The 26,123-nt window shown below is 46.8% G+C and overlaps 1 protein-coding gene and 1 long non-coding RNA gene across 4 annotated transcripts in view; one reads left to right on the top strand and one right to left on the bottom strand.

The window, feature by feature from the left end:
• LSAMP (limbic system associated membrane protein) overlaps positions 1-26,123 on the top strand; it is a gene marked incomplete at its 5' end in the record, with an annotated part of 966,571 nt that overhangs the window by 122,110 nt on the left and 818,338 nt on the right. The window lies entirely within an intron of this gene.
• Positions 20,120-26,123, bottom strand: part of LOC308188320 — a 47,468-nt gene continuing 41,464 nt past the window's right edge. Inside the window, exon 3 of the long non-coding RNA XR_013945405.1 lies at positions 20,120-21,989. This is a non-coding gene — a long non-coding RNA (uncharacterized lncRNA). The remainder of the gene's footprint in view (positions 21,990-26,123) is intronic.

Here is a 26,123-nt window from a genome sequence, read left to right as displayed (position 1 = left end):
CGTCTTGTGCCTTGTATAACAACTACAGCAGAGACTGCAGTTTTGCTCTGGGTTCACACAGGACCGGGCACAATGGCATCTTCTTGGTCCCTGTGTGCATTCTCCCTTTCCTTTATCGAGTCACCCAGTGCCCCAGCAGATCTGTACTCATACCCACACAGCGCACACACTGTGCTGCTGCTATTTATCCTGCTGTCATGTATATTCTGCTTGGGGAGATCCTTCTGCTCGGATGCCAGCTCCTGGGGCTGGGCAAAGGACGGCTGAGAGCTAAAGGTCTGCGAGGTGGAGGTTGCCCAAAGCAGCTGCCTTTTCCCCTGACGCCTGGCTCACCCCGGAGCGCAGTTCCCCTCTGCTGCTTGGGCTCCTGCCCAGTTTCCCAGCTCAGTGCCAGCGGGCGGGTTGTTAATTCGGCTGTGGTTGCTGCTCATGGAGCCCTCTCTGCACTTTGCTGCCCGTGGCACCACTGCTCGCGTGTGTGACCCGCGGCGCGGCTCTGCCCGCGCTTCCCCTCGGCGTGCTCTCCTGCGGGACTGCCTCTGCCTGACGAAGGATTTTAATTGCCTTATCTCCCTAATGGCTGCTGCCCTCCTGCTTTCCTCAGCTCTGTGATGCCTGTCTGGCCATGTGTGCCGTGTCCTTGTGGGCCGGCCTGGCTGCAGCCTCCGGCCATCTTGTGATGCAGGCCCACTGCCGGCTTTCAGCACTCACAAAGCCACCAGCTGCAAGTGTCACAGGGGTTTAGGCCAACCCACCTCCTGCAGCAGTGTCAGGGAGTCGGTGGCTTGATACTACTGGCAGAAAAAAAGTAAGGAAAGACGTGAAATTTGGTCCTTGGCTGCCTCCCTCCCAGCTGAGGCCCTGCTGTAGCTTGGAGATCTCTGGGCAAGTTGGCCTGGATGTAGTGACTGGGTTTCCTTGGCTCATTGATGGTGTCTGGCAAAATACGACAGCCCATCCTTCTCAGTCCATATCCACATCGGTGCTGTGTGCCTGCCTTGCTCCTTTATCGCTTTCCTTTGATCACCCAAGACATAACATTAGTCTGGTGAGGAGGTGAGGGAGTCTCTGAGAGGTCAGCATAAAGTCATACAGGTCTAGGCTTTAAGGCATGGGAAGGGCTGAGAGAAAGCTGCAGAGCTCCCATGAGGTGAAAGGCCATGAAGTTTTGATCCTAGGGCATGTTTGTCCAGACATAGGTACTGAGATTGCAATAATAATTTTGTTTTGATGGTCCATGGGAGGAAGACAATGCAGGCTGAGCAATGGTTGTGCTGTCTTTGGACAGCCGGTCTGCACCCTAAGTACTCTTGATTTAATCCCTGTCAAAAATATTTTTGTTTCTGTAAGGCTCTAGAAGCTCCTGCTTGTTACAGCTGAGGAGAGAGCATTACCCCTTGCCACAGCACAACATACAGGGAGGTAATGCAGGGTGGTGATGGGCTTGTGCTCTCTCCTCGGGTAAGGAGAGATGTCTCAGGAGTAGGGGAGAGAGAGAAGAAAGGAGCAGCTGGGCAAGGAGAGAGGGCTCAGCCCCTCTTGGCCTGTTGGCTTTCTCTTTTCCTTCCTGCTTGCTTTTACTCCAGGAAAGGGAGATTAAAGCATTCAAAATCGGGCAACTAACCAGAGAAAATATTTTAAAATTTATTTTTAAACCCAAATTCATGGTTGTCTGTACTTGCACTAGCCCAGTAGACCGACTGTATTCCAGTGGTTCCCAGCATTTTGAGTTGCAGACAGTCTGGGCACAACTTAGAGCAGCTGCGAAGTTGCTGCACTGACCCATTCAATGGATGTAGGAAGTGTGAAAGTGTTGGGATCTCCAATTTTGAGAGGGCTAGCTTTCTCAGTCTTCGGAGGATCATGTGTGAGTTTTTATCTAATCACGAGAAAATTCTTGGGAGTAGGTGTGATGGCTAATAGAGGGAGAGCAGTGGTTGAAGAAGATTGTATCAGGCTGACAGAGCTCCTAAAAATTTCTGGAAATGGGTGCAAAAAAACTGTGTTGACCCTCACACTTTCTGGTGCTAGGAAAGAGATCATAATCAGAAAGCAGGATAAGGCACGAGGCTCCTGCTTTCATGTCTTTAAAAAACTTTGGGTTCTCAAAGCATTGCCAGATAAAAGCCAGTTCCTGTGACAGCTGGGAGTGGGTTGGCACTTCTTTGCTAGCTGAAGTCACACCATCCACATAAAAAAAAAAGGGTAAAAAAATCCCTTCTTCCTCAAGCAAACAGATTTTCCTTTGTTTCCATCAGCACTGTAGTTTGAAGTCTGGGAGATACTGAGAGAAGATCTGGAAGTGTGAGACATTTTCATTTTCATGGCATGGGTGTATATATAGACTTGTCTCTGCATCTTCCTTTGCTTCTTTGACCTGTGTATTTACATAGGGTGGGAGAATAGGGAGGAAGTAAATGTTATTTTTTTTTGGTTAAAAATGGAAGTACAAGTGGTCATGCTTATCAGATAAGCAAATGCTGGGTTAAGATATCTTCACCCTGTCAAAAACTAGCTCTGGTGCAGCAGCTGGCGTTGCTAGTGCACTGCCCTGGGACTTAGGTTCCAATGGTTGTGTTAAAAATGAGTCAATTTGGTGTATCACATCATAATTTGCAGTGAGGAGTTCATTGTGCTCTTAGTACGCTTTATATCCCAAGAAAGGTGTATATTTGGTAAGATCAACATTTGACTAACAAACAGTGCTGCAGGCAAGGTAAGGAAGCACAGGCAGAGCTAGGCATTTGAAGGGGGAGGATATTTAAAGTATGTAAGGAAGCTTGTTATAAAAGGGAAGAGAACAGGTTGTGTCAAGGCAAAGAGAAGTGGGCTCAAAGAAAGAAAATGAGGAAAATCTGTTGAAAGCAGAGAAGGAGAAAAAGGCAATGAGAGAGCAAGACCAAAGATGGAGGCTGGAGTAAAGGAAGAGCTTTATCTAATGAGGATGAAGGAGAAGAAAGAAAACTACATACGAAAGAAAAAAAGCAGCCATCTGAGCACTGAAGAGCTCATGAAAAAGACAGGATTATTACCTGCCTGCAAAGGATCTCAGAGTCATAGGAGGTGAATTAAACACGGCCCCAAAGGGACCAGAGTCCCTGAGCAGCACAGAAAAATGAGTCTGAGAAGGAAATGCTGAACTACAAGTGAAAGCAGTGGCCGTATTATAAGCCCCCCTGCGCAGGCATCTTGTCTTTGTACTTGCGTGTGAAGTGCTGTGCACACCTATGCCACTGTCATACGAGTAATACCCCTCTGATTAACTAGGCAGGAGAAGGGAAAGGGTAGGGAAGATAGTGGGTAGAGTGCACATACATGAGAGAGAGAGAGAAGTGTATTGTATTTTTTTTTTTCAAAGGGCAGAATTGTTTAATGGAAAAGACATTAGTGCCTGGCTATGAAATTCCCTGGGTTTTATTCCTGGCTCTGCCACAGACTGGCTTTGTGACCCCATGGAAATCCCGTCAACGCTCTGAGACTGTTTTTCTCATTTGTGCCATGAGATGATGATACAAACATGCTACAAGCACAGGTGAGGAGGTTAAATGCTCACAGTCATCCCCCCCGCTAAGTTGGTGTTAGTGTTATTATCATCATCATCATCTTTTACAGGTGAGACGGTGATGTGTCCCTGCCTGCAGGGCAAAAGATGGGCAGAGAGGTGAGAGGCTGCTCCCTCAGCCCCTTCCCACTCCCTGCTTGCCATTATACCCGACTTTCTCAGCATCCTGGTGCTGCCTGGATGCAACAGGGCGTTATCTGTCAGCGGTGCTGAGGGCTAGGTGGGATTTTGCCCACCAAGGCTGCCTGCAGAGCCTTCTTACTCAGCTAAAGCTGCTGACAGCTATACTGCTATTTATTTATTTGGCTGCTGAGGACAGAAACAGCAGGAGATAATCATAAGAAAATCATAAAAAAAGAGGGAAAACCAGCAGATAATATTCTGCAGAGGGATTTAACAGGGTGAAAAATTGTCTCTTGCCGAACTGTCTCTGACACTAAACACTGTCTGCGAGATCTTCACTCTTCGTCCTCAACAGAGGCTTAAGGAAAGCGACAGGCAAGGCTCTGAGCCAGCGTCTGGGGGGTTTGAAAATATGACAGGCAGGAGCTTGGTTTTTTCTCATCAGCATCTTTCCGTGGCATGGATGCAATCAGTCATTCAGGCTGTTTCTCTCTGAACAGGACCATCCCCTCCTCCTGCCACAGTGAGTTGAGGGGAGGACACTCGGGACACGCCACTCTGCTTCCTATACCCCAATCTTTCAACTGAGATGAATTTTTCCCTGTGCTGCAAGCACATGGTCAAATAGCTGGAAACGCTGCAGACAGCTTGCTGCTGCTATAGGAGGCAGGAGTTTCAAAACTAAACCAGAGCTTGCTGCTCTGATCTGGTGAGCTGGGTTGCACTTGAGCAGAGGTGGCAGACGAGTTTTAATTCAAACTGGGCAGACCCCTCCTGCTGAAGTCGTCTTTGTCAGATTCCACCTGCCATGCTGAAAGCTCGCTCTGTCAGGCAGCGGGGTCGAGGCTCAGGAAGCGTTCCTGTGCTGCTGTCGTGGTGTTAGAGTACGACACAAACTGTATAGTTTTCTGCAGTACGAGGACAGGGTAGGGCAGCTGCCCGGGTCTGGCTAGGATGGGATGTGCCAGCTCATCCTCTGAAGAGACTTGAGGTGGAAGGCTGATTTAGAAGAAAGCAAAAAAAAAAAAACAAAAACAAAAACAACAGCTTTTTGTTCTACTTTCAAGCACAAGAAGCTGGATGGGAAATGGTAGTTAGGCTGTAAGCCTTAGAAACTCTGTGTTTCATTCCCATCATTGCTGGAGGCTGCAGGCTTGACTTTGAGGGACTCATTGAATCTTGGTGATTGTCTCTTTCAAATGGGCACAGTAGTTCTTCTTAGCCCCCCAGAAATTCATGTGCAAGGTGCCCAGCTGCTACATTGCGTCCCTTTGTGAGGTTGTTCCCTGCACACTGTTGTTCCCTGTGACTCAAGAAGGGAGATTTCTCTTAAAGCAGTTTCTTACGGTTTCTTAATAGGTCTTGCTTCAGTGGAGGAGGAGATCAGGCTGAGCATTGTGCCTCAATCCTGAACCAACCATCTCCCTCTTAGTCCACATCTATCCAGGTTTCTCCAGGAGAAACCCAGTGTAAAAGCAAAGTGGCTATTGGGCTCTAAGGCAGTCAAGAGATGAGGGGAAGGTGTTCTTCCAGAGGGTACTGGAGTGGGCATCTTCACAGGACAAACCCCAGAGACTTGCCAGAAAACGAGTGTGGCTGAGTCTAGTTTAAAACCCATGTATAAACAACTCTCCTTTCAGGGAAGGGGCTTACCAGGAAATAAGTTGGCATGAGCGCCACTGGTTAGCTGGTTGAATATGGCATATCTGTTCTTCGGGGCATTGGTACTGCAGAAGAACTAATGTAGATTCCCTCATCTCTGTGTGAAAGAGCTGAGGCTTAATTTAAACAAGGATCTGCATTTACCATCAGGGGTTAAAGTGCTCTACTGAGGTCTACACCTCAAACTGAAGCAGCATTTTAATCAGCAAAGCAGGAGAGTAAAAGCTCTTTACCTATGCAAATCTCAGTCACTTGTTAAGGACTTGTTTTGGACGTGGGGATGCAGGGAGATAGAGCAGGGAGATATGCTTCTGCTTCCCTGTGCTAGTGAATGGAGAGAGGAAGCCACCTGTACATTTTTTGGAGGATCAGAGAATGAAAAAAATAGCTTAAAGATGCCCCATGCTGCCCCTAGTCCTACCCCAAGGTTGGCATCAGACTTCTGAGCAGACAGCCAGTGCAAGATTTGGTCCTCCCTTCTTGGACAAGGCAGTTCACTAGCTTGCAGGCAAAAAGGCTCAGTAGCACAAGCTGAAAACGCCCTAATGAAGTAGATTTGAACTCTGAGGTCTTGATCTCCCAGCCATTAGACTGGACCCACAAGTGGGGCAGGAAGAATATTGTAAAGCAGCACATTTCCAGAATTAAGTCAGTTTACAATTCTGCACTAAAGCACCAGGCCTGCTGAACGTCCATCCTGCCCCAAGACGCTGTCTGAGCTATTTGTCATGCCTATCTTTTTGTAACGACAGAAATGCTTCTTGGGGATAATTGCTGCATAAAAGAAGTAGATAGGGTCTGAGAGAAAGCATTTCTCCTCGTGCCTATGGCTACTCTGTTCATTTTGGTATCGTTGATCAGGCAATTCAGTGACAAAGCTGTCCAGCAGCACAGTGCCCTTTCTCTGAGATATTTTGCATGGACTGTGCAGCATCTGCAGACCCAGTGTGCACCAAGTCAAACAATTCCAGCTTCCTCCCAACCAACCCTGCTGCCTCCAGGCAGCGTTGGGGGAAGCACAGAAAAATCCTTTCTGTTCAAAAGTCCTGAAGCGTTGATCAGCAGGAGGTCTGTTGCTGATAGACTCTTGTCCCTTGGCAGCGAAAGAGATCATAAGTTACCCCAAATGACCTGCGCTTCAGAAACATTATTTGCATTATTAAAAAAGAGAGGGCAGATCGGGACAATCAGATCCCAGGAAGTCCCCGAGGAAGTTTTCAGAAATGCTGCTGCCAAGCCCTCTCAGAGTTCCCAATGTGATCTGTTGTTGCTGGGAACTCTTGTTCGAGCCACTCTTTGTGCCCGAGACATGCTCTGGCACTGCTATTTACACGGACAAACAGAAAGGGACAGGGGAGCGCAGCAGGCTTGGAAACACCAGCTATTTACATGGGAACACTGGCATTAGGATCAGGAAGTATAGGGCCACCGTACGACCGCTTTCCTAATAGCCTGCTCTGACAAGAGATGCCTTTGTACTGCCATTGCCCCCAGAGGCACGGTGTCAGGTGTGTTGGCAGAACAGTTTTTGAGCTATTGAATTGTTGTCACAGTGTTGACACGGGGACTCGGTAGGTTTTTGTGACAGGGCCAGTGCATCCCCTCTCGTCTGAGCGCGCCGCTCTGCCCTTGGGCTCTCTCCGAGCCGTGCTGAGCCCACGCTCCTGCAGGGCACCACCTCTTTTCACCGCTGTGATGCTCGGGCTCGGGAAGGCAAGGGGAGCTTGCTTGGGTTATTCTCAGGTCAGTTAATTACAGCTAGGCAGGTAACGTGTTGCCGCTAACAGCTGACCAGGAGCTGCACGTACAGCTGCAGCCGTGGACTTCTCTCCCCTTCACCGATCCCCTAGGCACCCTTCTATTTCTGCTGCCTCTATTCATCCCACCGCTTGCTAGCCTGCTTGTGGGGCTTGTGTGGTGCTGGTGTTCACAGCAGTGTGCAACGTGGCCATCAGAAATGGCTTAGGACTGCAGATCAGCCACAAGGAAAGCAGTGGCAGCAAGCGACAGCAGTAACTGGAGAGGCTTATCACTCTCCACTTTATTTCTGTGTGGGAGGGCCAAAATCAGCTGCCACTGACAGGGCTTCCATTTTGATTTTAAGTAAATGAAAATGAATACTTTTCGATGGAGAACTTTCTTGACCGGGTTAACAGCCTCCTCCTACTCCTCTGCTGTCAGCTCCGAACTGTTACCCGTTAATCCCTTCATCTCTGTCCCACCCCCGTCATCAGAGTGACCCACGTTATCAGTCGGGTTCATCGTCGCTCGATGTCCACGTGAGCTGAGCATCCGCAGTTCCTGCCACGTCAGGGTTTCAGGCTGCCATTTCCAGCTCCGAAAATTTAGCATCAGTCCAAGGCACCAGAAAGTGTGAGTTGCTTCAGAAAACTGCCTTCATGGTGATTCATCCGTGTTTATGCAGAGATCCCCTGACAGCACTAGCAAAAAAATGTGGATCTCCTGGCTCTCCGCTGTATGGATTCATTTTTTGCCTGTACCATCTGCCTTTTTATTTCCAATACATATATAGTGAGTGTGAGTACCGTATATAGGACTTGTGATAGTCAAGAGGACAACGTTTTCCTCATTAAGGTGTGGAAGGGAGAAAGAAAGCAGGACCCAGCATGACTCTGAATTTTCAGAGCCGCCAAGCCTGCTTCGGGATGGCAAACAGCAGATCCGGGGTTGTCGGAGCAAGGCGAGAGCAGGGATCAGAGGCTGCCTTTGGTGGCCTGTCACTGCTGACTGATTCTTGCTTTCTCTCACCTGTGTCCCAAACTCCATATCTCACGGCCGATGCCTTCCCCTCTCTATATTCCCTTCACACGCTAGCACTCAGCCGGCAAGCGGCGAGGCAGAGAGCGAGCGTGAGAGCTGGCAGGGAGTCAATATATTTCAGTGTTTTATTACTACGGAGCTGAAGTAGCATTTAGTTGGTTAGGCTCCGCGCAGAGTGAGCAGTCTAAAGTGACTCAGATATCGGGGCCAACGATTAAAGGCACAACAAAAAATCCATGGATTAATTAGCAGGTCAATGGTGGTTGAGTAGTTATTGCTAAATTACAAGGTTTGCATGTACGAGAGGGGGATTGATCGCTGGAGCCTGCCGGCTCCCCTGGCTGTGTGGTGGAGATGGGGGTCGGTGGGGGGGGGTCCCATCAGTGTGGGGACTGGAAAAGGGGTCAAGGGAGGAAGGGATGGGGGCTGCCCAGGGTTTAGCACCTCTCTTGTGCAAGCACGTGCATTTTGCTTGTTCAGAGGAGGTTCAAAATTAATTGATGCCATCTGCCCGGCAGCTCCGCTCCTGCCACAGCTCTGTGAAGCCTGGGGGGCTGCAACGGGGTGGGACGGGGCCAGGCCCGGGGAGTGGGACAGAGGAGGGTGTGGAGGATGTGGTGGGCATCCATAGAGGCGTCTCCTCTCAGTGTGGGGGGAAAAGGAAGTATATCATTCTAAAGGCAGGGATTTAGACAAAGTCTGAAAGGGCATCAAGACGTCCTTCCCTCCACTGCTGTCTTGAAATACTGGAAAATCTTCTGGAGGAAAGTGTATGTACCCAGACCGTGGCTTCCACAGCACAACACAAAGGGCTTGGAGATGGAGACATGCAAGCAGCTCCTTTCCAGTGAGGAGCACCTTGGGAAATCTCTTCCCTTCTGGGATGTAGGAGAGCTTGGAGAGGGACAAAGTCTTTCCCGGTGTGGGGCTGAAGAGAAAATAGTTTTTTTTTTTTTTTTCCCCCACCATCATTAGCAGCTCTGTAGCGATGACAGCTGGGATTGATCAGAAAGAAACAAATTACCCCCAAGGTCTCCCACATAAATGCAAAGCAGGCAGTCAGGGGGGAAGAAAAAGAAAAGGAGAAGGATGCTGCCTGATGGATATGGTACTTGGGGACTCCGCGCTCTCTGTGTTGGGAGCTCACCAGATTGCACTAATGTGCATAATAATCAAGCTGTCAGAGCCTTCGCTCCAGCTCTGCTCGGAGGCAGGCAGCGCCGAGAACATTTTATCTCATTTCCAAATGACTTTTTATGCCCAGTAAAATGCTGTTTTCATATCAATTAATAATTCAGCTAATAACACAATTAAGGAATCCGCCTTTTGCTGGGAGCCATTTCAAGGAGACAGCAGAGGAGGGGCAGGCACGGCACTTGGGAGGCTTCAGGCTGATGCTACGCTGCACTTGTGGGTCGCTGTTCCTGCGTGGAGTTACCCGATAATTAAATGTGTGTGTCAGGGAAGCCAAGAGTTACGGGTCCTGTGTCTCCGCGTGACAAACGCACTGTGTATCTGCTGGCAAATCACTTAACTTCTCTTTGAGCTTCGGTTTGCCTCTGAAAAGTACGGCTTGTGCTGCTTTCACGCGGCGTTCTGCAAAGGGAAGGCGCCGCTAGATGTTCTGGTACTGCTGTCACACAGGCCAGGTCTTGCTTATAAGAAGATATATGCCATGTTAGGGCTTTGCAGAAACAAAATGCCAGGGCTTAGTGGGTCATCTGGGATTTATTGCCTCCCGTGTACCAGCAGAAATCTCGGTACGTTCAGAGCCTGCTATTTTTATCCCGATTATGAGAGTCCGAGGGTGAGGCCTATTCTGTAGATCATATATTGGCTAAGAATATGATTATTACTAATTTGAAACTGATGCAATTATATGGGTGCAAATCTTGGTATGAGCAAAGCAATCTTTTTGCAAATGTGCCTTGAATGTATATAACCTATTTCTTCCATTCCCCGTACCACGTGAGCCTGGCTGCACCTCCTCTAGGGCATTCTGTGATAGCGGCTATATTCTATTATGGTTCAAATAGTACAGCACGTGGCAGTAGCCAAAGCTTGTGTGGGGCATTTAAGTGCTGCTCTGTGCTATCCAGGACTGGTAGAACAGAGCCATGGTAAATGGGACGCGCAGTGTCTGCCCATGAAAATGTTGATTAGACTTCGTTCAAAGCTGAGCTGGAGGAAAGCTTTTCCTTTCTCAGGACCTGACCCCTTGGTATATTCGCTTTCCCCTGTCTTTGGAAGTTTGATTTACCTCTTGAAGGCATGTTAACCGTTGGGAATAAATAAGCAATCTTTATTTAGTTATTTATGGCTTGCAAAGATTGAGTCCCAGTTGATTGATTGGTGGTCCTGTCTCCAGGCCCGTAAATCAGCACTCGAGAAAGTAGCACATGCTAGCCACACTCTGACTGAGCATGAAACTGGTCGACAAGAAAGATCTAGTACAGCTTTAGCCCTGCTTAGCTTCCTGTCATCTAATTTAACGCTCCCCTTATGTCTTCCCTCTGGCTTATTTAGCTGGTAGCAAAGAGCTATGTCGTTGAGGTATATTTCTATGTCACTATTTTTCTATGTCTATGTCATTATTAAAGACAAAGGTGCCCTGTCTTCATGAAAATCTTGAAATATAGGGAAATATAGGGGTGGTAGGGACCTCAAGAGATGATCTGTTCCCTCCAGAACCATGAGGCAGAACGGCCCATGACCCAATCCATCCCTTCATTAGCAAGGAGATCCTTTCCCTTCCTGCTGCACTTCCTTTGGCTTGGCTTTGAGATCTCTGTGTCCTGCTGTTCACAGTCAGAACAATTTGTGCCCTTCCAGTGGCTAATGTTGTCATAGAGCCTCTCTCACTCTTTTTTTTTTCTTTTTTTTTTTTTTATTAGAACAAGATGTTGATGAAAACACCTGCTCAGTTTTGCTTTTCTTAATGAATAATCTGTCTAACATTAAATGGCACCACAGACCTATTACAGCAGGGGAGATAGTGGCCATGTGCTAAGAGAGCTATCATAGATCATTCATGTCAGGGATCTCCTAACAAGGTGCAGGGATGGGAGAATCACCTGGGAAATAAAGATAAGTAGCATCTGTATGTTTCAGGGAAATCCACTAACCGTATTTTCTTTCTCCTTCTCTCTCTCTCTCTTTTTGTCTTCCTTTCTAGGTAAGTGAAGCTTTGGTTTTCCTGTTCGTTAAGTGCTAGTTGGCTGGACTTTGATGAACTGCGAAGGTGATGTTCTTTGGCCCAAAGGCAACAGCGAGGGGTTTTCAGTCTCAGATGTTCATGGCTATCCTGTCTGTTCGTGAGTCTTTGCCAGAAAAGCCTGTTGGAAAAACAGATTTCTTGCAACAGTTTGATTGGGATGGCTAACCGGCATTGCTTTACACCCTGTCAGTAAGTCGTTACCTGTGCTGGGGTGCTAATGGCGTACATATGCATACCGTTGCTCTGGGCTAATGGAATGTCATCTGTAATCAAAAGCAGGTGTAATTTTCCTTTGTTGCCTGTCCCCTTGCCCAAGCTGGTTTATAAAGAGATCTTTGAGTACTCCCCCTGCAGCCTGTCTTTAGCTTGGGTGTTAAAAGGGAAAAGAATTTTCCCTCTTAGAAAAGTCACTTGTGCAATTTCTGTCTTGTGGTGACTGTGTGAAGGTAACTGTAGTGCCGTAGGGCAAAGTTACGTGGGGACAGTAGACTCAAGCAAGTGAGCTCATATCTGCCAAGCTGATTCCCTTTTCAGACACCACGTTCTTGAGGTGCATGACCTGAGTCTGACAAAGTGGTTTTGAAAATATTTTTTATCACTCTTGTTCCCATTTGGTAGTGAAGTTTTGATGGCCACATTTGAAATCAAGATTTATGTCTGTATAGACTTAGCATACAAGAAGGGTGTAGTTCATCTTCCCACTTTTCAAGCACCTTACAGTTGCATCTGCACCATATAGCTCGTCACGTAGTGAGCACACAGCTGGCTGGGGAATAGCATTGTTTCGTGTATTTGGTTTCCAGGATCAGTTTGTGTACAAACAGTGTGTGATTTAGAGGTGCTTCTCCTCTTGTTTTTTGCATCCACAGACATTAAGGAGGTATGCCAGACTCTGGTCTGGAAGACCAGCAAAGAACAAACTTGGAAATGCAGGTATAAAGAGCAAGAGATTTTTATGTATGTATACAATCTCTAGTTATATGGAGACAACAAATAGGTAGCTGCACAGGCGAAGGAAATGGGAGTTTTGCCATGAATTTGCATCAGTCCATGACATCAACTTACCATATATTAGTCTCCTTCTTTTTCTTCAGCCTCTGTAGGAAACAGTATTGAGCAACTGGTATTTATATACATCATTTGTAGGGCTTATGCGTGTGCTTCTGCTCACAATTGCAGTATTGTGGTCCCGTTTTTTTAGAGAAGTTTTCCAGATTACCTGCAGTATCTTAGTGAATTTAGCTGAGGAAAGATGATCTGCTATTGCTTCTGGATATGTCCTAAACAGGAGGTTTATGATAATATAGCATTTCCCAAGCATGGTTATCATTGCTTAGCATTCCTGTTGGGGTATTCTATTCCTGCTGACTGTGCAGAGAAATTCTGTTGATTAACTAAGTTTCTGTTTTAAAAAAGAGAAAGTAAATGTAAAAAAAATCAAAAACCTCTACAACAAATCTCTGTACAGGCCATCTGGAATAATAAGGGTTTGAGAAACTGTATGGGGACTGGATGACATTGAGATACAGAGGTGAACCATACAACTAAGAAAAAGGGAAAAAAGAGTAAGGAACATAACAGGAGGACAAATAAGATTCATATTTTGGATGACACTGATGTTTTTCCTCTTAATTCCACCAGTTGTAGAGCTTTAATATGGCCATTGTGTAATGCAAAGATGGTTCTTTTGCTGTTGTGTTATCTGGGACACATGTTACCTGGGAGATAAACTGTGAGGCATGTGGCTGTTCCCTGTGTCCTGCAGGTTACGTGGGTGGCAGAAACCATCCTTCTGTGTTACAGTGACTTGAGTCACTGGCCTGTGCGAAACAAGTTTTTGGGCATGTCTTCATATCAGGAATTTTCACCTGGCCACCTTATCTGAAGCAGTGTGGGGCTCTTTGTGGTCTAGGCTAGTCCCTTTGGATTTAGCTTACCATAAAGAACTTTATTGCTAGCGTAAAGCTTGCATTTCCCTCTGACGAGCTTCAGGATGCACATCACAAGAACAAATGTGAAAAATGAAAAGTGGATGGTATAGTGTTTTAGCTGAGTTCAATAAGGTTTTCAGTACAGAAGCTGACAGACCAAAACCTGGCATCCCTACCTCTCTGACACTTTAATGTATTTAGATCCCTGTTGCACATTGTAGCCATGACAGATGATTCCAGGCCAGAGACACCCTATGCAGTGACATCAGGCAGAAAAGCTGTGTAATTAGTTCAGCAGCTACAGAGCCAGAGAGAATCATCTTCTATCTGTGTCCAGATGCATAATGCAGGGATAAAATTCTTTTGCATTGCTTACAGCCGAGTCCTATTGCGTAACAGGTCTTGGCATCACCACTGGGGATACTGATTTCTGCTTTCCCCTGGCCTGAAAAAAGAAAAAGGATTTCATTCTTGTTCCACAGCTGGAAAAGTGAAAAAAACGATTTGGCATACTCAGGACACACAGGTCCTTGGAATCCAGATCTTCCATCTGCATCTCTTTCTGCAGTTTAGCATGCATTTTCTCAGTAACAGAAGAAGTTCAAACCATACTCTTCCTGCTCTCTCAGCTGTACCGGCCTCCCTGTCTGCAGGTCTGCACTGTTGAGCACATCCAAAAACTTCAGGAAATCCTCCTCCTCTCATTCTTTTGCTCTGTTACTGTAGCCAGATCAGTTCTCCCATCTGATTCATAGCATAATCTTCCAAAGATCTGCCATTTCATCCTAGATGTAATACGCGTAGGGGTAATGGTAAGAGGCTGTGATAGGGTTGGGAACATTGTATGTCAAAGGTGACTTTAATTACTTGTTGCTTTTTTCATACCCTTTTTTTTTTCCTTCATAGCTCCTGCTGTCCTTGGTTATAATAGTATCATTAGTCCAAAATGACTCAAGCGTCACGAGGTTTCACAAACATAAATAGATAAGGGATTCCTTTTCTTTGGTATCCTGTTCACCAAAATCTTGATGGTTTGAATCTTATCTGAAAGGCTTAATTGAGTTTCTTTCTTAGTCACATGTCTCAAAGAGCTGGTGCTTTTAAGAAAACCATAAAGCTGTGGTGAAATTGAATAAATCAGTCAAGCTGCCATTTGTTCAAACGGCATCCTTTTATGGACACTGAGGAGTAAGGAAGAAGTCTTTGCCCGAACAGGATTACAAAAGAAATTGTCGTATCATTTATGGCAGCCTCCTTATCATTATCATTAGAGCTAATGCCATCATCATTTTCCCCAGTGAAAGCAGGGCCTCTGGGGCCTCTCTGCTTCCTGACAGTGGAGACACCCATGTGCATATTAATATGCAGCTTTGCTTATGCTAATAGCAGCTATTTGTAACATTAATATTTTCTTCCACCATAAAAAAATAACAACAATAATAATAATGCTTTGTCTTGAGGATTTGAGCTCTAATGTGCTTTGCAGGAGTGGAAGGGGAAGAGAAAAGCCTCTGACCTAATTTTTGCATCCTTGAGGGGGAGGCCAAGTTTGCAGATGGCATAGGTGCTGAAATGCTTGCCCTCCTCAAAAGCAGTGTGAAGGTCAGTGGGGAAACTGGTCTACCTCATGCACAAAGCAAGCAACAGCATCATTAAATGATGTGCAGAAGGCAGAGAGAAAACAAAAAGGAGCTAAAACATCGTCATGTTTGCTCCCCAACTCTGAGAAGCCACTGGGCTGTCTTGTGGCATCAGAGGCAGCAGGGCAGTGCCTTCCTGCTCTGCAGGACAGGTGCTGAATTGTTAGTGTTTGCTTATTTCACGTAAGCAAATAAAGAAATAAAAAAGTAAATGATTTTTGCAGGATGGTGGAGTCAGAACCTTTAAAAATGTCTGTAATTAGCTACTCTGGGAGCATATGATGATATTTAATAGGCCCCTCAGTGATAATTTTAGTAGCCTTTCCTGATGCCTGACAAATACTGAACATGGCATACTTAATTTTATTTTAATTAACAGCTCTTTAAAGAAAATGTCAGTGATGTTCCAGTATCGTGAGGTTTCTTTGGGGGAGTAGGGGGGACACTATGTTTCCTGTTGTGAGAAGAAAGACAAAAAGATGCCCTTTTTCCGGGTGAAACTGTATATCTTGGATGAAGACCTGTCTTTTCTTACATCTCTTGTGTTCTGAGCTGCCTGAAGTACCTCTTCTTGCATTGAGTACTTACGGTGGTATTTATTTTTTGAGTTGAGGGAAAGGAGGGAGGAAAAGATCGCATCATCTATTGAAACCACATTTCAAGATTTGGTGAGAGGGGAAGAAAAGCACACGAAAAGAAAGGCCCTAAGATTACTTCCCTTTCAGAGCTGGTGTTCAGAGATGTCCCTGCTCAATAGCAGGTGTCTGGCTACGCCAAAACATGGGACTGACATCCAAATCACCATGTGCCTCAGAAATGACCAACATTGTCCTCCCCAATGTACATTCGAAACAAACAGGTCCTAAATACCTGCATTTGTTATTATTTGCTTCAAGGTTCAAGATGTCTGAAGGCTGCAGTTTCATGATTTTCAGTATATCCTCAGGGGTTAATAAGATTCTTTTTTTAAAAGAAAGCTGCAATTTTCTTGAAGTTTCATGAGAGACGAACCTTTAAGCGAGTACCGCTAATTGAATGACTTGTGTCAAAATCATCAGATTCAGGAATACTTTAAAACCTACAAAATTAGGCATAATGCTTAAAATAAAATGAAAATGACACCCTTTTAAAGTACTCCAGTGCAAATAATGCTAAGTCTCTGTTTTTGAACTACATGATGTAATGAGAAGAGTCGTCTCCCAGGGATCTCAATCCGGTAGTTCCCCTGTAGATAAAGGTCAATCTTGGTTGTGGTAGAAACACGCTGAGAATGATTCTAGAGTTGTTTTAAATGGCCTCTGAGGTGTACTGATCTTAATGAAAGGAAAATCTGACCTCTCATAGCAAGGAACACGAGGCTGAATCTATGCTGTATGAAGACAGCTCCGTGGCCAGATTTGGTCAGCAAAATCGCTTGGTTTTGCTGCACAGCTCTGTCTAGAATAGGTGGAGATGTTAGGTCCCTTTGTATGTTCTCTGTGCCTGCGTTGGCAGGATTTCCTAAATACCTGTGGAGAGGCACGAGTTATTTGTCCAGAGCAGTGGCATAAAAGAGATGTCATGGAAAATGATAGCGCCGGCAGTTCAGCACTGAGGAAGGCGGTAAACCTTTATGGATTGTATGGTACCTGTGAGTAACATGCATTGGATTTCCTCTCTAGGCTACTGGGTGCTTTTAGAATGCAAAGATAAATGGTGCTGAAGGGAATACCTGCGTTCACGGGGAAACAGTGCCGCTGCGCAGAACTTACAGTGCACTGGAAACAAAGCAGGGCTGTGACTTGTCCCAAAAGGTTGCCCTTTTGGGAAGGGGCAGTACAGTTGTAGGGACACCAGAGGCAAAAAGAAGGTGGAAGGTTATGGGGCAGGTTAGTTCCTTGTGTCTATTTGTCCTTGTGAATGCCCCTCCTATTTGTTAGTGAGCAGGGGTTATCCTCCTTCTGGTCGTTTGGTCCCTAAGCTTTGCAGGGTCTGTGCTGGGTGAAGCACCTGCCCCTAATTGCAGCCTGGGCTCTTGCATAGTGATGAAATAATTAACTAAGTCATAATGACAAAGTCATTCAGAGCAACCGATGCGGCTTATCACACGTGCTATGTTTGTAGGAGTATCTGAGCACAAGTAACATCCTTTCTCAAGGAGCCCAAAAGAAGTTTCTTTCCCAGGTAGCTTCTCCCTGTTGATTTCTCCTTGGCTCGGTGCAGCAAACACGTGGTGCAAAGCTTGGCAGAGACTGCTTGCTTTCAGCTGTACATCGGGGATGTCTAGGATAGGTGAGATTCCCATTGCAGATCTCTTGGTTCAAAGAATGCTTGGCGTAGCTCTCTCTCCCTCCACCACACATGTCAGCTCTGCAAGCATCTGTTGCCCCCTCATGACATGAACTCCCAGACTGGAGCTCATTTGACACTAAGGTTAATTTTCTTCAGCCATTGGCAGGCTGATTTAAGTGTCAGCTCATTACGATGGCATTCTAATTAAAGCCCCACGATAGCCTTTGACCCCGCAAAATGACTTGGGAGAGAAGAAGCAAATAGGGTGATAAGCTTCAATACTGGCACATGGGAGGAAATATATCCTGCCTGACGTTTGTGGGTGTCAGTGTTATCAGATTGTCCTCTGGGAAGGACTGGTTATTAGTATTTATCTCCCTGAGACAAATTCAGCAGCACTGATTTCTGTGGCTTCAAAGGGAGTTGTACCTTCTTGCCGGGAATAGATTTAGCCCTCTGCTTTCATTTTCAAGGTGTATTTTGCATAGTTTCTTTTCCAGAAAAGCTGATCAGTTCCCCTATTATGTGTAAGATCAAATCTTTACTGGGATGTAGGAATTCTTCAAGGCCTGTGTAGGCACAGGAGAGCTGATTCTTTTTTTTCCCAGGGCATGGGGTGGGGGTTGGTATTTGGGTAAAACAGGTGTTTTTGTAGTACATGTGTGTCTGCATCCATATACTAGAAAAAAATATTTCTATTTTTTCCCCATGTAAGACAACATTTGAAAAAAAGTGGGACCACCACCCTGAGTAAGTCTCCTGCGCAAGTAGGAGCACCAAAGCAGATCCTATCAGCAAAGCTATTAGAAAAACGCACAAACTCAACAAATCCTGGCTTGGAGTACACTCTGCCAAATTACTTTTGCTCATTCTCCTCATGTACCTTGAATCCTGCCATTCCCTTCATACTTCATAAGGGACTTCTAGCTCTCTAGTACCCCAAGTCCTTCACTCTCTTCTCTTTCCTATCCTTTAATACCTTGTAGCCTCTCCCACTTCAGTGCCCATCCTCAAAGCTTACAGGGGGTAGTATCTCTTTTTGTCTAACTTTGGCTCCAGATTTCTTACCTTATAACGGAGAAGAGGAAAAGGCAAAGAAAAATGACTGAGAAATGGAAACTTTGCAGGTGCTGGTGGATCAGACTTCTCCTGGCTAGATCTTGGTAGCTTGACATGCCTCAGTTCCTGCATTTAATAAGCCAGCCACCGGTGCTCTTAGCACACTTGGTGAATAGTAGTTTCTTTTGCAGTGAGGATTTTCCTTCCCGTATCTTACTCAATTACTTACTGTGCGGGCTGTACGCTAGCACAAGACAAGGGCTGTGAGCCTGAAGGTATCAGGTAGTAGGCAAGCCAGTGTGTCAGGATAAGGCTAGGATGGGGTCTGCAGTAACGGAATGAAGAAATCGCAGTATTTTAGCATTGACTCTAAAGGAGCCTGGAGGACGTGCTATACGTGAGTTGAAAAGCAGTGGCAATCAAATAGTATCCCTTTCCTCTGCTGACCATACCTGGTACATCTGAGGACACCCCCTTGTATACTAGGTCTGTGGCTGGAACCCTGGAAAACTGATGTCTGAAATCTTGTGGTTTTTTTACTTGAATAGGGAGGGGTAGGTTTGTTCTCCATGGAAAAGGTGGAGAAACAAAACAGAGTTTATGCAACACATCCTAGCAAGTCAGTGGCAGAACGTACTAGAACTTGACTATCCGCAGTTGTGCTTCAGACTTGACTCAAGGTTCTCTGAAATCATTTAATCTTTGCTAAGAGTCAGACCTGTTTTTTTTTTTATTATTATTATTTTGTATGTGGGAAGAAAATGTTATCCTCTGAAAATACTAGTTAATTGAAACAATTCCACCCAAGAAACCTTGGGTGGAATTTCAACCAGATGTTGCCTGGAAGAGTTTCATGTCTCCAGGTTTAAATGCCTGGCTGAGCCAGAGAGGTCAGACAGGAGGAGCCAGGAACCTGGGAGCTGAGATACTCAGCTGGGACTGGGGGCATGGGAAAGGAGCCCTGGGTGGGCATCACCATCCTGAATCGTATGGAGCAGAAGCTGGAAAACGAAAGGCTGATGTTCCTGAGCAGTGACTCTAATTGAGTCTTGCTTCTGTATTTGAAGAAGAATGGGGAGTGAGGAAGGCCATTATCTCAGTGTGGTCTGAGTAGAGGCTGGCTGTGGAATGGGAATGATTTCTTAACAAGTGATGCAGGATGGAGGAATAGTTTTCTGCCTCCCCCTTCTGAGGACAGGCATTCAAGTTTTCCAAATCAAGCCTGCAGAAAGCCATGTTGTGCAGACTGATTTTTAGATGGAACAGCCGAGAAGTACTTGTAATAATCAGGTACTGAAGTATTGTTCCCAACTAGCATTTAATCTTATAATTATTGGCTTTTGTGTGTGTTTCTTCCCCTCCTCTACATGCATACATGCATGCAGGCACATACTCATTCCTATCTCCATCATCTTTAAATAAATTAGAGTAAAATACTTCATTACAGAGACTTTCAGCCAGGAGTGTGGGCCCTAGGGAGTTTATTTTCATACAAATGTATTATGCACAAAGTTGATCTGATCACAGACAATTTGAACTATCTTTGCACCCCCAGGAAAATTCCTTTCATAAATGTAAATGATGTGACACTCCAAAGAACAGAAAAAAAAAGGAAAGAAAAAAAAAAAGAAGAAAAGAGAGAAAGAAAGCCTGTGCACTGATGGAAAGGAGATTGTGGGCATTTGCAGAGATGTTGGGTCCCAAGTGCAGGACGCGAGCTGTCAGAGCTCTTTCACCTGCCTTCCTCCTCCTCCCCCTCTCGTGGCGTAACCTTCCCATCGAACAGCAAGCTGTTGCAAGGTGCTGGAGGGGAAGAGTGATGTATTAAGTACAGTTTGAGATTATAATAACTGTTTCTATGGCAACAAGAAAATGCCCTCCACGGCTTTTATTTGTGTTTTGAGCAAGGAGGCGTGAAGTGAAGGTTTGTAAACAGGAGGCAGCGGGACGAGATGCGAGCAGGGGGCTTCGTGGCTTCACGGCGCCCTGCCCACGGTGCTGGCCCACCTGGGGCACGCGCTGCTTCTTCTGGTGTGCTGGTCTGGGATTTCTTCAGCTTTGTTTCGGTCAGTTGCTACTCTCATTTTGGACTTTTCTTAGAATGGGAGAGAAGGTGAGAGGGCAGCAGTATGTGCTTTTCCAGGTTGTTCATTACTGAGCTGCTCAACAGTGGTGCAGGCCAGAGACCAGGGTGGCGTGTCCTTTCAGGAAGGATTGAGCTCAGCTTGTTTTTCCATAGGATTCCCCCATTCAGGAGCCCACTCCTGACCCTGCAGGGATCTCCCTGGTAGAAGTAATGAGTGTGGATAGCAAGTTAATCCCCACTTTCATAGAATATTAATCCTCCATTCACAGGGATTCTCTGGGCAAAAAGATGCACTGTAACTGAAACCTCTTTGCTTCCCCTTACCAGCACTGTGCAGAGAGGCCCATCTATTATTAAAAGCCCTATTAGTCGTGGTAAGATTGTACCACTCCCTCTCACTGTAGCTGCTGAGCATTATCTAATTGGTTTTTATTATTACGCCATCTCTGGGAGCATGTGGAGCTCCTCTGCACATTTGCTAAAACATTTGCGTTCCCTCATCCTTGTTGGGGATGCTTTTAGGCCGTTTAAGGTTTTGTCAGGAGGATTAAAAAAAGAGAGTGAGAGAGAAAAAAAAAACTAAGGGAGACATTTCCCAGGCTGGGGAGGATGAAGACAACAAGAGGCTCAGCTTGGCTGGTTCCCCTCAGCTCCTCCAGTGGTCTTGCTCCCAAAGCCACATGTGCTTTGTCATCCCTAGCGAGTACACGCTGACACAAGTACCCTCACCCGGTGCTGCTGCTGGCACCCTGACCCATGGGCCCTCTGCCCCGGGATCGGCCAAGCCCTCCATACACACACAGGCACTCAGAGCAGAGTCCGCTCACCAGGAGAAGAGTTGGGAGTGGAGCTCAATGAGAGGACAGGACTGACGGTGCCAATCAGGCTCAGGGCATGGCCAGATGAGCATCACAACCAGCAACCTTTTTGCACTTGACTGGCCCCTTCTATCTCCTTATCCCTCTATTCTATTGTAAGTTTTCCTCCACAGACCACCTTGGTCCCTCCGTTTGCCTTTGGTCTTTCCCCTAAATATCCCTTAAGTTGTGTACAGTCCCCTGCATCCCATGGTGTGTCCCGTACTCCCCCTTTGGTGTGTAAGATGCCCCAGAGGGCCTCACCAGTTGACCCATCATCACGATGGATGTCAACTGCTGGGACAGGGGAAAAGGAGCTGGGGCAGGGGATTGGTTTCTCTGACTGTGTTACTGGGGTTCCCCTGCCTGCCGTTGTGCTTCTGTGCTCCTTTGCGTTCGGGGTGATGAGCCTCCCCTTGGCAGATGGCTCTCTTGGGATGACCTGTGGTGGGCTTGGGAGCAGTGAGGCAGGGGATTATTCAGGCTCCCCCACCTGCTCTTGTCCATGCTCCTTTGTGTCCATGCAGAAGAGATTTTGAACACATCAGTGTTGCCCGGTGCTCTGTTAAAATCGGTGTTTGCATGGCTCCATCTGCATGTGTGAGGTTTGCACGTAGAGATGTGCTGGCTCTCTGACTAATGGCATTTGGGTAGCTGGGTGCCACACAGACGGAAAGGCATTTCGGTGCTGGGAGCTGCCATGAGGCAACTGGTGAGATTTCCACGTGCTCATAAGCAGCGTAGGCATCTTTCTCTTTGAAATGAACGGATGGTAAGGAACTGATCCTAGTGAGACATTTCTGGAAGAAAACAAAAAACAAACCAACAAAAAACCACAGATCTTTCTGCCCCTTTGATCTGCTAAATACTTTTTACGCCTTCGGGGCCTGGAGCCCATAGCAGTAGGTACAGATAAGACTTCTTGTGAAGTGTGATGTGACTGCCTTCTACATGTGAGCTGTCTAACCAGGAAAGTGTAACAGTCTGATATGTATGCTCTGTACGGCCATTAAACAAGCTGTAAAGCAGCATCGCCGCTTGCTCAATTCAGCCCAGGACATTCTAGTTTTTGTGGTCACTGGTCAAATGAAATTGTTTGTTATGGGCGGGTGGTTTGGTATGTGGTCTTGATTTCATTCATTCATTCATTCCCCAGGCGCTGCTGCTGTGCACGGAGCAGAGGCAGTTTAGATAGGGCTTCCAGTTGTTCAAGCAGGGCAGCTTAAACCTGTGTTTTGATGGTTATACAGTGTCCTGGAACAGGCACTCGCACCGCTGATACGTGCTAATGAGAGCAAAAGAGTGTTTTGCAGGGATTAACACCCTGCGAGATACGCGGGGACTCCCCACATGCTGTGAAGAGGTGCTCTCCTCCTCGCTCTGTGCAGGCTGGCAGGGCACGCTCACACCAGGAGCTCTGGCAGGTTTCCTCAGTCATTTTTCTTCCCCTTCACACAGTTTCCTACTGAGCGTACTGGGTAAACAGGTCTCTCTCTTTCCTTTCTGGAAGAGACTATTTCAGACTGCTCCGCTCTGCCTGTCAGGGTTTCACTTCAGTGCACAGAGGATGTTATTCTTCGAGTGGTGCCTGTTGTTCTAATGGGATCCATTTAAAGCGAACTCTACTGTAATTTCATTTTCCTCAGGGACGGGGGAGAAAGTACTTTCTCCTTGGAGCAACATCCCTGCCGCTCACTTTATATATCTGTCGCAGAATAAGCAGCACACTTATTTTTCTCCCGGATCCCAGGAAAACCCTGGGAGCTGGGGGATCCTGGAGGAGCGTTTGCAGATGCGCTGCTGCTCTGCACCACTTAGCACAGCCTAAGCCCCATCTCCTCTCCCTGGAGTGGCTTCAGCCACGGCTCTTGCTCCTGTTCGTTGTTTGGTCTGTGATAGCCAGACCATGCCGTCTGCAGCGGGCTGCACCTCTTGCCTTCCTCTGGAAAGCACCCGGTGCAGAAGCTGCTGATCCTTGTTCTTTAATGAGCATGTTGCCCCCTGCGTGACACCTAAATGCTGCTTTTTGCATTGGGTTCTGGTGCCAACACTGACATTTACTGTCACACCAGCGGATGTCCCCTTCCCCACGTAATGTTGGTGCAGTTGGAGTGCCTGAGATACCCTTCAGCTCCAGGCAGGAAAGAGAAGAGAGGAGCTATCAGCAGGGATTTTCCCAAGGGCCCCACAGAGCTTAAATTCATTTTTCCCCTAGTCTGAAAGTTCCCTGTGTGTTGACCTTCGGGGTATGCAGAGAAACTTGTCTGTGTGCTGGGGCACCCAGGGATGGCTGAGACGTACGGGTGGCCAGGGGAGAGAGTTGTTGTTTTTCTGCCTGAACCAGTTGATGTTTTCCTGTTGTGTGGGTTGGGATGTGTTGCTGGATTTGCTTTTGGTTTGATGTATTGTTGTTTGCAGAATGGCTTGGGGGTTTGTATATAACATTGAAATGGCTGGGGCCTGTGGGGGGCGTTTTTATTTTTTTCCTTGGCATTTCAGAAGAAATCAAAATTGATGAGATGTTTTTCGCATAATTAAAGATCACACCTGAACCAAACGCTTTAGACCTCAGTCTCCTCCTATTCCCCCACTTCCCACCCATCTTCCCCTCCTACACACATACAAAGTTCAGCTGTTTGGGAGTGCAGCTGAGAATTTCCTATTGTCTAGCAAGCATGAACTAAACCTCTTTTCCTTCCTCTTTAAAAAACAAAACAAAACAACAACAAAAAAAACCCAAGCCCAATAACCTAAAGCATCTTGGTGAGTCTTCTGTCAGTTGTGTAGCTGGCGCTCCTCTCTAGTGCAGGTTATTTCTGAATTACCCTAAGCAGAGAGTTCCCCCGCTTGGAGGTCAAGGTGAGTGCAATGATGCCCAAGTCCCTTTGCTGGCAGCTCTCCGTGGAGGGTGATATTAACCTGCACGCCTCTCCCGCTCCTACTCCCTGCAGCCTGTTATTAAACAAGGACAAGTGGGTAGCTTGTCTGTGTCTGTGTGCGAGAGCGCGACTCTGTCACCTGATGCATACAGATGGCTTATTAACCAATTAATTCATAGGACTAAATTGGTTAAATCAAACTAAATGACACCCAATTGCTGTACAAGGGTAGAAATGGATTGGAATAAGTGTTTCTTAAATGCCAGCCTCGTTGCGCAAAGGAATGAGTAGTGGAGGGAGGAGGGGGGCTCGCGAAGGAGTGGGGAAGGCATCAGACGCTGGCAGGCAGCGAGAGCAGAGCCATTCAGGGCATCACGTCCTAGGGAAGGAAGCGTCTTGCGAGCCCGTGGCGGTTTGTGCTGCCAAGAAATCGGATCTCTCTTTTCGCCAATGACATTTTAGGGCTGGGAATTCTTCTGGAGCGAGACTCCCAGCTACTGCCTTCAGTCTGCGTCCCTGGCAAGAGGAGGAGGCTTCTCAGGTCCCAGACTTCAGAGCATGAACTGCCATTACTGTTAATTCCTCTCAGGAGCAAGGGTTTGATTTTCAGAAGCACGGTCTATCTCGTTCTCTGTCTCAAGTCCGTGGGAGCAGTTGATGTTCCTGGAAGCTGTGGTTTTTAGTCCTTTCTTTAACCAGGCCCCAAGGACTGGGTAGGAAAGCTATATACAGCTGCCTTCTTGGGTAGCGTGGCTTCAGTGAAAATAATGTATTTTAAGTCTTCACGTAGGCAAAGCACATGCAGGAGGCATCCTGTGTGCATCCATTTTCTGGAGGGTAGCACCATGATCTGCCTTACCTGCAACAATATCGCCAGTTGCTTAGGGATGCTCCTCTCTAACATTTCCCGTGGTGGCATTATTTATTTGTGTGTGTTCCAGAAGACTTTGCTCGTCTCTGTAGGAGAGCACCCCTTTCATTTTTTCCACACCAGATGCCGACCTTTGGCTCTGAGTTGTGATATAGATGATGGACTTGATAGGATTGACTGAATGACTGGGAGAGGGAGGTATTTCCCCTGATCCCAGTTCAATTTAACAACTACTGCGATACATAAGAGTCATAACCTGATTTGGAATAGTGGAGGGAGTGCAAAAGAAAAAATACAAAAAGCAGAGTTGTGCATCAGAAACTACGCCGGTGGAGTTTTATGTTACGGTTTGAATGTTTTGTCTGCCCAGGGCTAGACCTTGTATCAGCATATCAAAGCACAGGTTGCTTGTACCACTGATTTACCCGAGCTGATAATCAGAGGGGGGTCTCCTAGCTGTTTCCTTTTACCAGAGCTTCATGTTGCTAGTCGTGACTACAGGGGGAGGTCCATGGCTTGCCTTAAGGTGTAGTAGGGAGCTGTATGTGGGAGATGTCAAGGTACAGGTCCTACATGAGGCAGCGTAGTTCATGAACAGCTTACAGCAGTTTCCTTCTAGCATCAATCCTTGTTCAGCATGGCCTAGGGCAGATTCCTCTGCTGATCATCCACCTCGTGGTTCCTTGGTCAAAGCTGTCTCCCCCGGACAGCACTGCAAGTCTGCACCCTGTGCCCGATGGCACAAAATGCAGCGGCATGGACCCTGCTCAGCCTCAGCAGCAGGGTGGAGGCCACAGCCCGTGGAGGTGATGCCAGGAGCAGGGCTTGCCTCTTTGAGGGACACCTGCTTCCTCGGGATGGGCAAGTGCCTGAGCTGAGCTCTCGGTCGGTGCTGTTTGGGGGCAGGTGGGCTTGCTCTGCGTGGGCTAGGAGCAGTCTTTCTGTGGTGAAAGGGTACTCTGCCACAAAAAGCAGTAGGAGAAGCCAGCGTTTGTAGCAGAAGAAAGGGAGGAACTCTATAGCGTGAAGCAGAAGTGGGTAGTATGCTTTGGTGGTTGCCACCAAGGTCAGCTGGAGAGAAGAATAAAAACACGCCTTAGCAAACCCTGCAAAATCACACACACTCACAGCATGTGCCTAACTATATGACTAACGTATGTGCATGCATGCAGAGCACATGCCAA

Source organism: Anser brachyrhynchus (assembly GCF_964034855.1).
Source record: "Anser brachyrhynchus genome assembly, chromosome: 1".
NCBI lineage: Eukaryota > Metazoa > Chordata > Aves > Anseriformes > Anatidae > Anser > Anser brachyrhynchus.
Note: the sequence above shows the minus strand (reverse complement) of the source record. Positions and strands in the feature narration are given on the sequence as shown.